This window comes from Erithacus rubecula, assembly GCF_903797595.1.
Source record: "Erithacus rubecula genome assembly, chromosome: 4".
NCBI classification, from domain to species: domain Eukaryota; kingdom Metazoa; phylum Chordata; class Aves; order Passeriformes; family Muscicapidae; genus Erithacus; species Erithacus rubecula.
Window position 1 is genome coordinate 68,204,869 of NC_136686.1, and position 12,846 is coordinate 68,217,714.

At 58.0% G+C, this 12,846-nt stretch overlaps 2 long non-coding RNA genes across 2 annotated transcripts; both read right to left on the reverse strand.

Moving 5' to 3' along the window:
• Positions 1–3,944: 3,944 nt before the first annotated feature.
• Positions 3,945–4,738, reverse strand: LOC306801576. Its single transcript, XR_013774134.1, has 2 exons — positions 4,682–4,738; positions 3,945–4,571 (listed from the first exon to the last, which is right to left on the reverse strand). It is a non-coding gene; the product is annotated as an uncharacterized lncRNA (long non-coding RNA).
• A 118-nt stretch (positions 4,739–4,856) lies between these two features.
• Positions 4,857–7,413, reverse strand: LOC306801214. Its single transcript, XR_013774024.1, has 3 exons — positions 7,356–7,413; positions 6,267–6,365; positions 4,857–5,013 (listed from the first exon to the last, which is right to left on the reverse strand). It is a non-coding gene; the product is annotated as an uncharacterized lncRNA (long non-coding RNA).
• Between the last annotated feature and the right edge of the window lie 5,433 nt (positions 7,414–12,846).

Sequence of the window (12,846 nt, forward strand, 5' to 3'; positions counted from 1 at the left end):
ACACCGATCCATCAGCCACGCTGACCCCTCGGCCATGCCAATCCATCAGCTGTGCCAGGCCCTTGACCACGCCTCAGCCCTTTGGCCATGCCAACCCTTTGGCCATGCTGACCCCTTGACCGCACCTTGGCTCTTTGGCCATGCCAATCCCTCGGCCACGCCAATCCATTGGCCTTGTTGACCCCTTGACCACCCTTCATCCCTTTGGCCATGCCAATCCTTTGGCCATGCTGACCCCTTGACCACACCTTGGCTCTTTGGCCATGCCAATCCCTCGGCCACGCCAATCCATTGGCCACGTGGACCCTTTGACCACCCCTTTGGCCACGCCAACCCCTCGGCCGTGCCGACCCCTTGACCACACCTCGGCACTTTTGCCAATCCTTCGGCCACGCCAGTCCATTGGCCGTGTTGACCCTTTGACCACGCCAACCCATTGGCCACGTGGACCCTTTGACCACCGCTTGGCCACGCCAGCCCCTCGGCCGTGCTGACCCTTTGACCACCGCTTGGCCCCTTGGCCACGCTGACCCCTTGACCACGCCCCGGCCACGCCGCCCCCGGCGGTTACTGTGATTCCTCCCATGGCTTCTCCAGCACTCGGGTTTTTCCTCTGTACAAAGGGACACACTTTTCCTTTTCTTTTTCCCCCCCCCCACCTCGCTTCCAAAGGGATTTTCCCACCCCTCCCAAAAAAATAAAAAAACTTGTCGATATTTTTTCCGTTGTCCAGCCCGGCGCCATCACCGCCCCCTCCCACTTCCATCCGCCTGTCCCCACCCCAAACCGTGACAAAAATAAAATAAAAAAATAGCAAAAACCCCCCCTCGGGTCACTCAGCTCCCGAGGAGGGGCACGGGCGGCCTCGCCGGCCCCATCCGCTGTCCGGCCGCTGTCCGGCCGCCCTCCGGCCACACTGCCCATGCATGTGCCACGCCCTCACGCCCGCTGCATGTGCACAGCCCGGCCCCGCCACACTCTCGGTCCCCTCCCCGCCCCCAGCCGGACTCACCTGTGGGTTTTTGTTCCGTTTTTAATTTCCCAGGGTCAGTTTGACTTCACCCTTAATTTTGTATGGATTTTTCCGGAGGAGCTTTCTCCTTCTCCGGGGTCACGGAGGTGCGGCCATTCGCCTCCCGCCCTTGACGTTGTGATACACATCCCCCACAGAGATCTATGTTTCTTATATTATATTATTATTATTATTATTATTATTATTAATTATTATTATTATGTAATAAATTTATAAGAAAGCTCCGCCTGGTGCTGTGGTTGTTCGGGGTTCTGGCACTGCGCAAAGGGGACAATGGGAGTTTTGGGGTGGCCTGAGTGAGTTTTGGGGTGTCCATGGCTGAATTTTGGGTGTCTCCAGTACAATTTTGGGGTGTCCATGGCTGAATTTTGGGTGTCTCCAGTAGAATTTTGGGGTGTCCATGGCTGAATTTTGGGTGTCTCCAGTACAATTTTGGGGTGTCCATGGCTGAATTTTGGGTGTCTCCAGTAGTTTTTTGGGGTGTCCATGGCTGAATTTTGGGTGTCTCCAGTAGAATTTTGGGGTGTCCATGGCTGAATTTTGGGGTGTCCATGGCTGAATTTTGGGTGTCTCCAATTGAATTTTGGGATGTTCCTGGATGAGTTTTGGGATATTCCTGGCTGAATTTTGGGGTATTCCTGGCTGAATTTTGGGGTGTCCATGGCTGAATTTTGGGTGTCTCCAGTAGAATTTTGGGGTGTCCAAGGCTGAATTTTGGGGTGTCCATGGCTGAATTTTGGGTGTCTCCAATTGAATTTTGGGATGTTCCTGGATGAGTTTTGGGATATTCCTGGCTGAATTTTGGGGTGTCCATGGCTGAATTTTGGGGTGTCCATGGCTGAATTTTGGGTGTCTTCAGTTGAATTTTGGGTGCTCCTGGATGAGTTTTGGGGTGTCCATGGTTGGATTTTGGGTGTCTCCAGTTGAATTTTGGGATGTTCCTGGATGAGTTTTGGGATATTCCTGGCTGAATTTTGGGGTGTCCATGGCTGAATTTTGGGGTGTCCATGGCTGAATTTTGGGTGTCTTCAGTTGAATTTCGGGTGTTCCTGGATGAGTTTTGGGGTGTCCATGGCTGGATTTTGGGTGTCTCCAGTAGAATTTTGGGTGTCTCCAGTTGAATTTTGGGGTGTCCCGAGTGAGTTTTGGGGTGCTCATGGCTGGATTTTGGGTGTCTCCAGTTGAATTTTGGGATATTCCTGACTGAAAATTGGGGTGTTTATGGCTGAATTTTGGGGTGTCCATGGCTGGATTTTTGGGGTGCCCCAAGTTAATTCTGGGATATTCCTGGCTGAAATTTTAAGTGTCTCCAGTTGAAGTTTTGGGTGTCCCTGGGTGAGTTTTGGGGTGTCCTTTGCTGAATTTTGGGGTGTCCTCAGGAGAGGTTTAGGATATTTCCAGGTGGGTTTTGGGGTGACCTTGGGTGAATTTTGAGGTGTCCCAGTTGAATTTTGGGATATTCCTGGATGAGTAATGGGGTTTCCTGACTGAATTTTGGGATATTCCTGGGCAAGTTTTGGAGTGTCCCTCTCTGAATTTTGGGGTGTCCATGGCTGAATTTTGGAATATTCCTGGATGAATTTTGGGGTTTCCTGTCCGAATTTTGGGGTGTCCATGGCTGAATTTTGGGGTGTCCATGGCTGAATTTTGGAATATTCCTGGATGAATTTTGGGGTTTCCTGTCCGAATTTTGGGGTGTCCATGGTTGAATTTTGGGATGTTCCTGGATGAGTTTTTGGGTGTCCCTGGATGAGTTTTGAAGTGTCCCTGGGTGAATTTTGGGGTGCTCCGGGTGAATTTTGGGGTTTCCTGTCCGAATTTTGGGGTGTCCCTGGGTGAGTTTTGGGGTGCCCTGGCTCCCACAGGTGCCACCCCAATGGCACGATGCTGCTGTCCCCACTGTCACACCTCCAGCAGGTGCCAGCCAGGTGTCCCCAGTGCCAGGGCAGGGGGTGGCACCACAGGGGCCGGGGGGACCCTCGGGGGACAAGGGACAAGGGACAAGGGACAGGGAAGGGGCTGGGGGTCCCCAACTCACCTGGGTGTCCCCAGTGCTGTCCCCAACACTGTCCCCAGTGTCCCCAGCACTGTCCCAGCACTGTCCCCAGTGTCCCCAGTGCTGTCCCAACGCTGTCCCTAGCAATGTCCCCAGTGTCCCCAGCAGTGTCCCCAGCTCACAGCAAGCAGTGTCCCAACACTGTCCACAGGACTGTCCCCAGTGTCCCCGCCCTGTCCCCACCTGTGTCCCCGCAGTGTCCCAGCCCTGTCCCCAACACTGTCCCTAGCAATATCCCCGTGTCCCCAACTCTGTCCCAGCAGTGTCCCCACTGTCCCCAGCTCACACCAAGCAGTGTCCCAACACTGTCCCCACCTGTGTCCCCACAGTGTCCCAACACTGTCCCAGCAGTGTCCTCAGTGTCCCAGCCCTGTGCCAGAACTGTCCCCAGCACTGTCCCAGCAATGTCCCCATGTTCCCAATACTGTCCCAGCAGTGTCCCCACCCGTGTCCTCAGCCCTGTCCTCACCTGTCCAACCTTGTGCCAGCATTGTCCCCAGCACTGTCCCCAACACTGACCCCACAGTGTCCCCAGCCCTGTCCCCTACTCCCGCCCTGTCCCGGCCCTGTCCCCGCGCTGTCCCCAGCACTGTCCCCAACACTGACCCCACAGTGTCCCCAGCCCTGTCCCCACCAGTGTCCCCGCAGTGTCCCAGCCCTGTGCCAGGACTGTCCCCAGCACTGTCCCCAACACTGACCCCACAGTGTCCCCAGCCCTGTCCCCTACTTCCGCCCTGTCCCCGCGCTATCCCCGCGCTGTCCCCAGCACTGTCCCCTCCTCCCACAGTGTCCCCGCAGTGTCCCCAGCCCTGTCCCCGCAGTGTCCCCAGCCCTGTCCCCAGCCCTGTCCCCAGCTCACACCAAGCATATATTTTATTGAAAGACCAAGTGGGTGACAACGGCGTGGGGACAGCCGGGGCTGGCACAGTGGCTCGGGGGCTCCTCTGGCTGCTGAGTTACAGATAAATATCGGGACATCGAGCGGGCGGTGGCGATATAGTCACGATAGCGCTGGGCGACAGGGGCCGAAGCGAGGGACCACCAGGCACAGCAGTGAGGGGGGGGCGGCCCCGGGACCCCCCCGGGCCCGAGCTCGGTGGCGGGAGGGGACAGCCGGGGACACCGACACGAGGGACAGCACACCCGGGGGGAGGGGGCGGGGCAGGTCTGGGGGACCCCCGTTCCTTTGGGGGGACAGCGAGGATTTGGGGGTGTCCCCCCTCCACACCGAGCTGCCCCCGGACCCTCCCCAAATGCCCCGAGCCCCCCCCCCCCTCCCTCCCTCCCCATGAGCCCCCCCAGTGTCCCCAAAGCTGCGGGCCCTGCTGTCCCCAAGGCTGGCCGTGCTCATGCAGGGGGGGCCACTCGGGCTGTGTCACCCCCTGGCTGGGCCGTGTCACCCCCCAAGGGGACCCCCGGACCCCCCCAGAGGCCAGGGGGGCGTGGGGGGTGTGGGGGGAGGGGGCGTGGGTCAGCCAGAGCCTCTGGGGTCACACAGAGTCCCCGGGGGTGACACAGAGTCCCTGGGGGGGGTGACACCACACAGAGTCCCTGAGGTGACACCACACAGGGTCCCCGGGGTCACACAGAACCTCTGGGGTGACACAGAGTCCCTGGGGGTGACACAGAGTCCCTGGGGGTGACACAGGTCCCTGGGTGGGTGACACCGAGTCCCTGGGTGGGTGACACAGGTCCCTGGGTGACACAGAACCTCTGCAGTGTCACGGGTCCCTGGGTGACACTTGTCCCTGGGGGGTCACACAGAGACCCTGGGGGGGTGACACCGGGTCCCTGGGGGGGTGACACAGGTCCCTGGGGTCCCCCAGAGGCCCTGGGGGTGGCACAGGACCCCTACTCCAGGTAGATGTCCTCTGTGGGGCAGGCGTACTCCAGGTGCTCCTGGTAATATTCCTGAAACGCTCGGCTGGGGGGCAGCGGGGGAGGGGCTCAGAGGGGGGAGGGGGCGCCCCCGGCACCTCCACACCCACGGAGACCCCACAAAAACCGCCCTGCTGGCACCCCCATGGCAACCACAGCCCCCCCAAATCTGGCACAGCAACCACAGCCCCCCAAAACTGGCACAACATCTACAGACCCCCAAATCTGACACAGAACCCACAGCCCCCCCAAATTCGGCACAGCCCGACCCCTGGCCCAACAGCCCCCCCAGTCCCCCCCGGCACCCTCAGCACCCCAAACCTCCTCACCCCGTGACCCCAGCACAGCCACAGCCCCGGCACCCCAAAATGCTGCACCCAAACCCCAGCCCCTGAATCCCCCAATCCCCTGAACCCCAAAATCCCCTGAACCCCCAATCCCTGAACCCCCAAATCCCCTGAACCCCCAAATCCCCTGAACCCCCAATCCCTGAACCCCCAATTCCTGAACCCCCCAATCCCCTGAACCCCCTAATCCCCTGAACCCCCAATCCCTGAACCCCCAATCCCCTGAACCCCCAAATCCCCTGAACCCCGCAATCCCTGAACCCCCCAATCCCCTGAACCCCCCACTCCCTGAACCCCCAATCCCCTGAACCCCCAATCCCTGAACCCCAAAATCCCCTGAACCCCCAATCCCTGAACCCCCAAATCCCTGAACACCCTGATCCCCTAAATCCCCCAATCCCTGAACCCCCAATCCCTGAACCCCCCAATCTCCTGAACCCCCAATCCCTGAACCCCCCAATCCCCTGAACCCCCCAATCCCCTGAACCCCAAAATCCCTGAACCCCAAATCCCTGAACCCCAAAAACCCCTGAACCCCCAAATCCCTGACCCCAAAAACCCTGAACCCCAAAAACCCCTGAACCCCAAAATCCCTGAACCCCAAAATCCCTGAACCCCCAATCCCTGAACCCCCAATTCCTGAACCCTCCAATCCCCTGAACCCCCAATCCCTGAACCCCCAATCCCTGAACCCCCAAATCCCGGCTGCCATCCCCATCTCACTCACTCCCTTCTCCCAGCTCTGCCCCCCATACCCCCCGTGCCCCCCGTGCCTCCCAATGCCCCCCATACCCCCCCGTGCCCCCCATTACACCCCACGCCCCCCATCCTCCCCGTGCCCCCCATACCCCCATCCCCCCCGTGGCCCCATCCCCCCCCGTGCCCCCCATTCCCCCCCGTACCCCCATACCCCCCCCCCGCCCCCCCATCCCCCCCGCGCCCCCGCCCGTACCCGACACACTCGGCCACGTGTCTCATGGACTCCTGGGACACGAACACGTGGCAGGCGAAGCGGCTCAGCACCGGGTGCTTGGTGATGAACCCGAAATAGCTGCGCACGGGGGGGGGGGCACGGGCTCAGGGGGCACCCCAAAACCCGCCCCGCGCGGGGGGGCAAGGGGACACCCCCAGAGCCCCGGGACAGGCACACTGGGGGCACCAGGAGCGGGCGGGGGGCTCTGGGGGGGCTCCTGGCAGGGTGGGGGTTTATGGGGTACCCCTGGGTGGGGTGGGGGTCCCTTGGGGTGCCCCTGGCAGGGTTGGGGTCCCTTGGGTTGCCCATGGATCATGGGGGTCGCTTGGGGTTGCCCCAGAATTTGGTGAGGGTCACTTGGGGTGCTTCTGGCAGGGTGGGGGTCCATTGGGGTTCCCCTAAATTTGGTGAGGATCCCTTGGGGTGTCCCTGAATTTGGTGAGGATCCCTGAGGGTGTCCTTAGGTGGGTTGGGGGTCCCTGGGGGTGCCCAGGATCGTGGGGGTCCCTGTGGGTGTCCTTAGGTGGCTTGGGGGGTCTCTTAGGGTGCCCCAGGGTGGTGGGGGTCCCTGGGGGTTTCCCAGGATTGTGGGGGTCCCTGGGGGTTCCCAGGATGGTGGGGGGTCTCATTGGGGTGCCCCTGAATTTGGTGAGGATCCCTGAGGATGTCCTTAGGTGGGTTGGGGTCCCTGGGGGTTGTCCTTAGGTGGGTGTGGGGGTCTGCTCAGGGTGCCCCAGGATAGTGGGGGTCCCTTGGGGTGCCCCTGGGTGGGTCGGGGGTCCCTGGGTGCCCCTGGGTGAGTTGGGGGTCCCTGGGGTGCCCCTGGGTGGGTGGGGGGTCCCTGGGGTGACCCAGGATTGTGGGGGTCCCTGGGGTGCCCCTGGGTGGGTCGGGGGTCCCTGGGGTGCCCCTGGGTGAGTTGGGGGTCCCTGGGGTGCCCCTGGGTGGGTCGGGGGTCCCTGGGGTGCCCCTGGGTGAGTTGGGGGTCCCTGGGGTGCCCCTGGGTGGGTCGGGGGTCCCTGGGGTGCCCCTGGGGGGGGTGGGGGTCCCTGGGGTGCCGGGGCTCACCAGCTGTTCCGGGGGTGGCACCCACAGAAGGAAATGTTCTTCATCTGGAAGAAGTGGCCTGCAGCGCTCGAACTGGGGGGCAGGGCAGAGAGGAGCCCCTGGGTCAGCCCCCCAAAATCTGTGCCCCCCCTCAGCATGGCCCCCCAACCCACAGCCCTGCACCTTTCATCTGCTGGGCACCCCCGAATCTGCCCCACACCCCTCCTGGTCACCCCCAAACCCCCGAGCCCCTCATCACCCCAAAACCCACCCCACATGTTCCTCCTGTCCTGGGCACCCCCAAATCCAAACCCCCGAGCCCCTCATCACCCCCAAACCCACCCCACATTCCTCATCTCCTGCTCAGCCCCAAATCTCCTTTTTGCCCCCCAAACCCTGAGCCCTGCACCCCAAAACCTTTTCCTTTCCTCTCCTGTGGTCACCCCCTGAATCCGGGTCACCCCCAAACCCAGACTCCTGCACCCTCCCCACTCCTGGTCAACCCAAATCTCCTTTTTGCTCCCTGAGCTCCTTATCACATCCTGGTCACTCCCAGACCCTTCCCCTCCCCTTTTGGTCATCCCCAGACCCCTCCCCTCCTTTTGTTCACACCCAGACCCCTCCCCTTTTGGTCACCCCCAGACTTCCTCCCCTCCCCTCTTGGTCATCCCAGGACCCCTCCACTCTTGGTCACCCCCAGACCCCTCCCCTCCCTTTTTGACCACCCCAGACCCTCCCCTCTTTTTGTTTCACCCCCAGACCCCTCCCCTGCCATTGTCCCCACCCCCTGACCTCGTGCTCGGGCTTGTACTCGGTGAACAGTCAGGCATGAGTTTTGATGCCCTGCAGTGTCACCTTCCAGGGTCACAGCTGGCCGGGCGGTCGCAGAGGTGCACCGTCAGCTTTCCTGGTGGTGGCGATCTGGGGGGCACCGCACGAGTCAGGGGGGCGCCAGGGGGTCCCAGGCGGGGGTCCCGCCGCCCCCTCCCCACCTTCTGCATGGCTGCACACAGGATCCCGTTGCCCTGGTGGTACGGGACCTCCACGGAGCCCAGGAACTGCACGTTGAAGCGTTCCACCCAGCACGGGTTCCTCTTCAGGCCTGCAGGGAAACGGCACCCACAGGGTTAAAAATCATGGGTGACAGTCGCACAGTCACGGGGTCACAGTCACACAATCATGGGATCACAGTCGCACAGTCACGGGGTCACAGTCACACAGTCACAGGGTCACAGTCACACAATCACAGAGTCACAATTGCACAATCACAGGGTCACAGTCACACAGTCACGGGATCACAGTCGCACAGTCACGGGGTCACAGTCACACAGTCACGGGGTCACAGTCACACAATCACAGGGTCACAGTCACACAGTCACAGGGTCACAGTCACACAGTCACGGGCTCACAGTCACACAGTCACAGGGTCACAGTCACACAGTCACAGGGTCACAGTCACACAGTCACGGGGTCACAGTTGCACAGTCACGGGGTCACAGTCACACAATCACAGGGTCACAGTCACACAGTCACGGGGTCACAGTCGCACAGTCACCGGGGTCACAGTCACACAATCACGGGGGGTCACAGTCACCAGTCACGGGGTCACAGTCACACAGTCAACAGGGTCACAGTCACCACAGTCACAGGGTCACAGTCACACAGTCACGGGGTCACAGTCACACAGTCACAGGGTCACAGTCACACAGTCACGGGGTCACAGTCGCACAGTCACAGGATCACAGTCCCACAGTCACGGGATCACAGTCACACAGTCACAGGGTCACAGTCACACAGTCACAGGGTCACAGTCACACAGTCACGGGGTCACAGTCGCACAGTCACGGGGTCACAGTCGCACAGTCACGGGGTCACAGTCACACAATCACAGGGTCACAGTCACACAGTCACGGGATCACAGTCACACAGTCACAGTCACACAGTCATGGGGTGACAGTCACACAATCGTGGGATCACAGTCACACAGTCACAGGGTCACAGTCACACAGTCATGGGATCACAGTCACACAGTCACGGGGTCACAGTCACACAATCACAGAGTCACAATTGCACAATCACAGGGTCACAGTCACACAATCATTGAATCAGTCACACAGTCACGGGGTGAGTCACACAGTCATGGGGTCACAGTCACACAGTCACGGGATCACAGTCACACAGTCATGGGATCACAGTCACACAGTCACAGGGTCACAGTCACACAATCACAGAGTCACAATTGCACAATCACAGGGTCACAGTCGCACAGTCACGGGGTCACAGTCACACAGTCACAGGGTCACAGTCACACAGTCACGGGGTCACAGTCACACAGTCATGGGGTCACAGTCACACAGTCATGGGATCACAGTCACACAGTCATGGGATCACAGTCACACAGTCATGGGGTCACAGTCACACAATCACAGAGTCACAATTGCACAATCACAGGGTCACAGTCACACAATCATTGAATCAGTCACACAGTCACGGGGTGAGTCACACAGTCACGGGGTCACAGTCACACAATCACAGAGTCACAATTGCACAATCACAGGGTCACAGTCGCACAGTCACAGGGTCACAGTCGCACAGTCACACAGTCACAGTCACACAGTCACAGTCACACAGTCACACAATCATTGAATCAGTCACACAGTCACGGGGTGAGTCACACAGTCACAGGGTGACAGTCACACAATCATTGAATCAGTCACACAATCACGGGGTCACAGTCACATCACAACGGGGTCACAGACACACAGTCACAGTCACACGATCACAGGGTCACAATCACATAATCATTGAATCACAGTCACACAGTCATGGGGTGACAGACACAATCGTGGGATCACAGTCACACAGTCACGGGGTGACAGTCAACAGTCACAGGGTAACAGTCACACACAGTCACGGGATCACAATCACACAGTCATGGGATCACAGCCACACAATCATTGAATCACAATCACACAGTCATGGGGTCACAGTCACCAGTCACAGGGTCACAATCGCACAATCACAGGGTCATAGTCACACAGTACGGGATCACAGTCACACAATCATGGGGTGACAGTCACACAGTCACAAGGTCCACAATCACACAGTCACAGGCGGTCACATCACACAGTCACAGGGTGGACAGCCACACAGTCACGGCGGTCACAATCGCACAATCACTGAGTGACAGTCACACAGTCATGGAGTCACAGTCACACAGTCACATAGTCATGGGATCACAACTGCACAGTCACAGGATCACAGTCATACAGTCACAGGATCACAGTCATACAGTCACGGGGTCACAGTCACACAATCATGGGATCACAATCGCACAATCACAGGATCACAATCACACCATCATGGGATTACAATCACAAAATCATGGGATCACAGTCACACAATCGGGATCACAGTCGCACAATCACGGTGTCCCAATCGTACCACAATTGTGGGATCACAACCACACAATTGTGGAATCACAATCACACCAGTCACGGGATCACAATCACACAATCGTGAGATCACACAATCAAAGAACCCAATCACACAATCACACAATCACAGAATCACGGAAACCAATCACACAATCACAGAATCCATCACAGAGTCACACAACACACGAATTGCACAATCACAGAATTCACACAATCACAGGAATTGCAGAATAGCAGAATCATCACAACAATCACAGAATCCATCACAGAGTCACACAACCACAGAATTGCATCACATCACAGAATTCACATAATCACAGAATTGCAGAATAGCGAAATCCATCACACAATCACAGAATCCATCACAGAGTCACACAATCACAGAATTGCACAATCACAGAATTCACACAATCACAGAATTGCAGAATAGCAGAATCAATCACAGAATCACAGAATTGTGCAATTGCACAATCACAGAATTGCATAATCACAGGATTCACAGAATCACACAATCGCAGAATCGCAGAATTCGCAGAATTCACAGAATCACAGAATAGCTGAATCAGTCACATAGTCAATCGCACAATCACAGAATTACTCAGAGAATCACAGACTCCATGACACAATCACAGAATCCATGACACAATCACAGACTCCATGACACAATCACAGACTCCATGACACAATCACACAATCACAGAATCCACAGAATCCACAGAATCAATCACACAATCACAGAATCAATCACAGAATCACAGACTCCATGACACAATCACAGAATCCATGACACAATCACACAATCACAGAATCCACAGAATTCACAGAATCACACAATCACAGAATCAATCACAGAATCACAGACTCCATGACACAATCACAGAATCCATGACACAATCACAGACTCCATGACACAATCACAGACTCCATGACACAATCACACAATCACAGAATCCACAGAATCAATCACACAATCACAGACTCCATGACACAATCACAGACTCCATGACACAATCACAGACTCCATGACACAATCACACAATCACAGAATCCACAGAATCAATCACACAATCACAGACTCCATGACACAATCACAGAATCCATGACACAATCACACAATCACAGAATCCACAGAATCAATCACACAATCACAGAATCAATCACAGAATCACAGAATCCATGACACAATCACAGAATCCATCACCCAATCACACATCAGCACAGCCCATCTCTCCAAGCGCCCCAACCCCCCCCAGACCCTCCCAACCCCCCCAGACCCCTGGTGACCCCAAAGACACTGCCTCGAGCTCATGGTGACCCTAAAGGCATCCTCCGGAGCTCCTGGTGACCCCAAAACCACTGCCCTGAGTTCCTGGTCACCCCAAAGCCACATTCCTGACCTTCTGCTCAGCCCCAAACCCACACCCCTGTGCCCCTCAGCACCTCCTGGTCACCCCAAACCAACCCACACCCCGTGCCCCTCATCACCTCCTGGTCACCCCAAAACCAACCCACACCCCTGTGCCCCTCAGCACTCCTGGTCACCCCAAAACCAACCCCACACCCTGTGCCCCTCATCACCTCCTGGTCACCCCAAAAAACCAACCCCACACCCCTGTGCCCCTCATCACTCCTGGTCACCCAAAACCAACCCCACCCCCTGTGCCCTCATCACCTCCTGGTCACCCAAAACCAACCCCACACCCCGTGCCCCTCAGCACCTCCTCACCCCCAGTGGCACGGTCACCCCAAACCCCCCTGTGGCACCTGTGGGGTGCCTGCCCTGGAGGACACAACACCCCAGAGCCAGGGACAGACATGCCATCTCTCCAAGGGCCTCAACCCCTCCAGACCCCTCCCCATCCCCTCCAGACCCCTCCCCAACCCCCCCAGACCCCTCCCCATCCCCTCCAGACCCCTCCCCAACTCCCTCAGACCCCTCTCCAACCCTCCCAGACCCCTCCCCATCCCCTCCAGACCCTCCCCATCCCCTCCAGACCCCTCCCCAATCCCCCCAGTCCCCTCCCCAACCCATCCCTCAGACCCTCCCCAAACCCCTCCCAAAACCCCTCCCAACT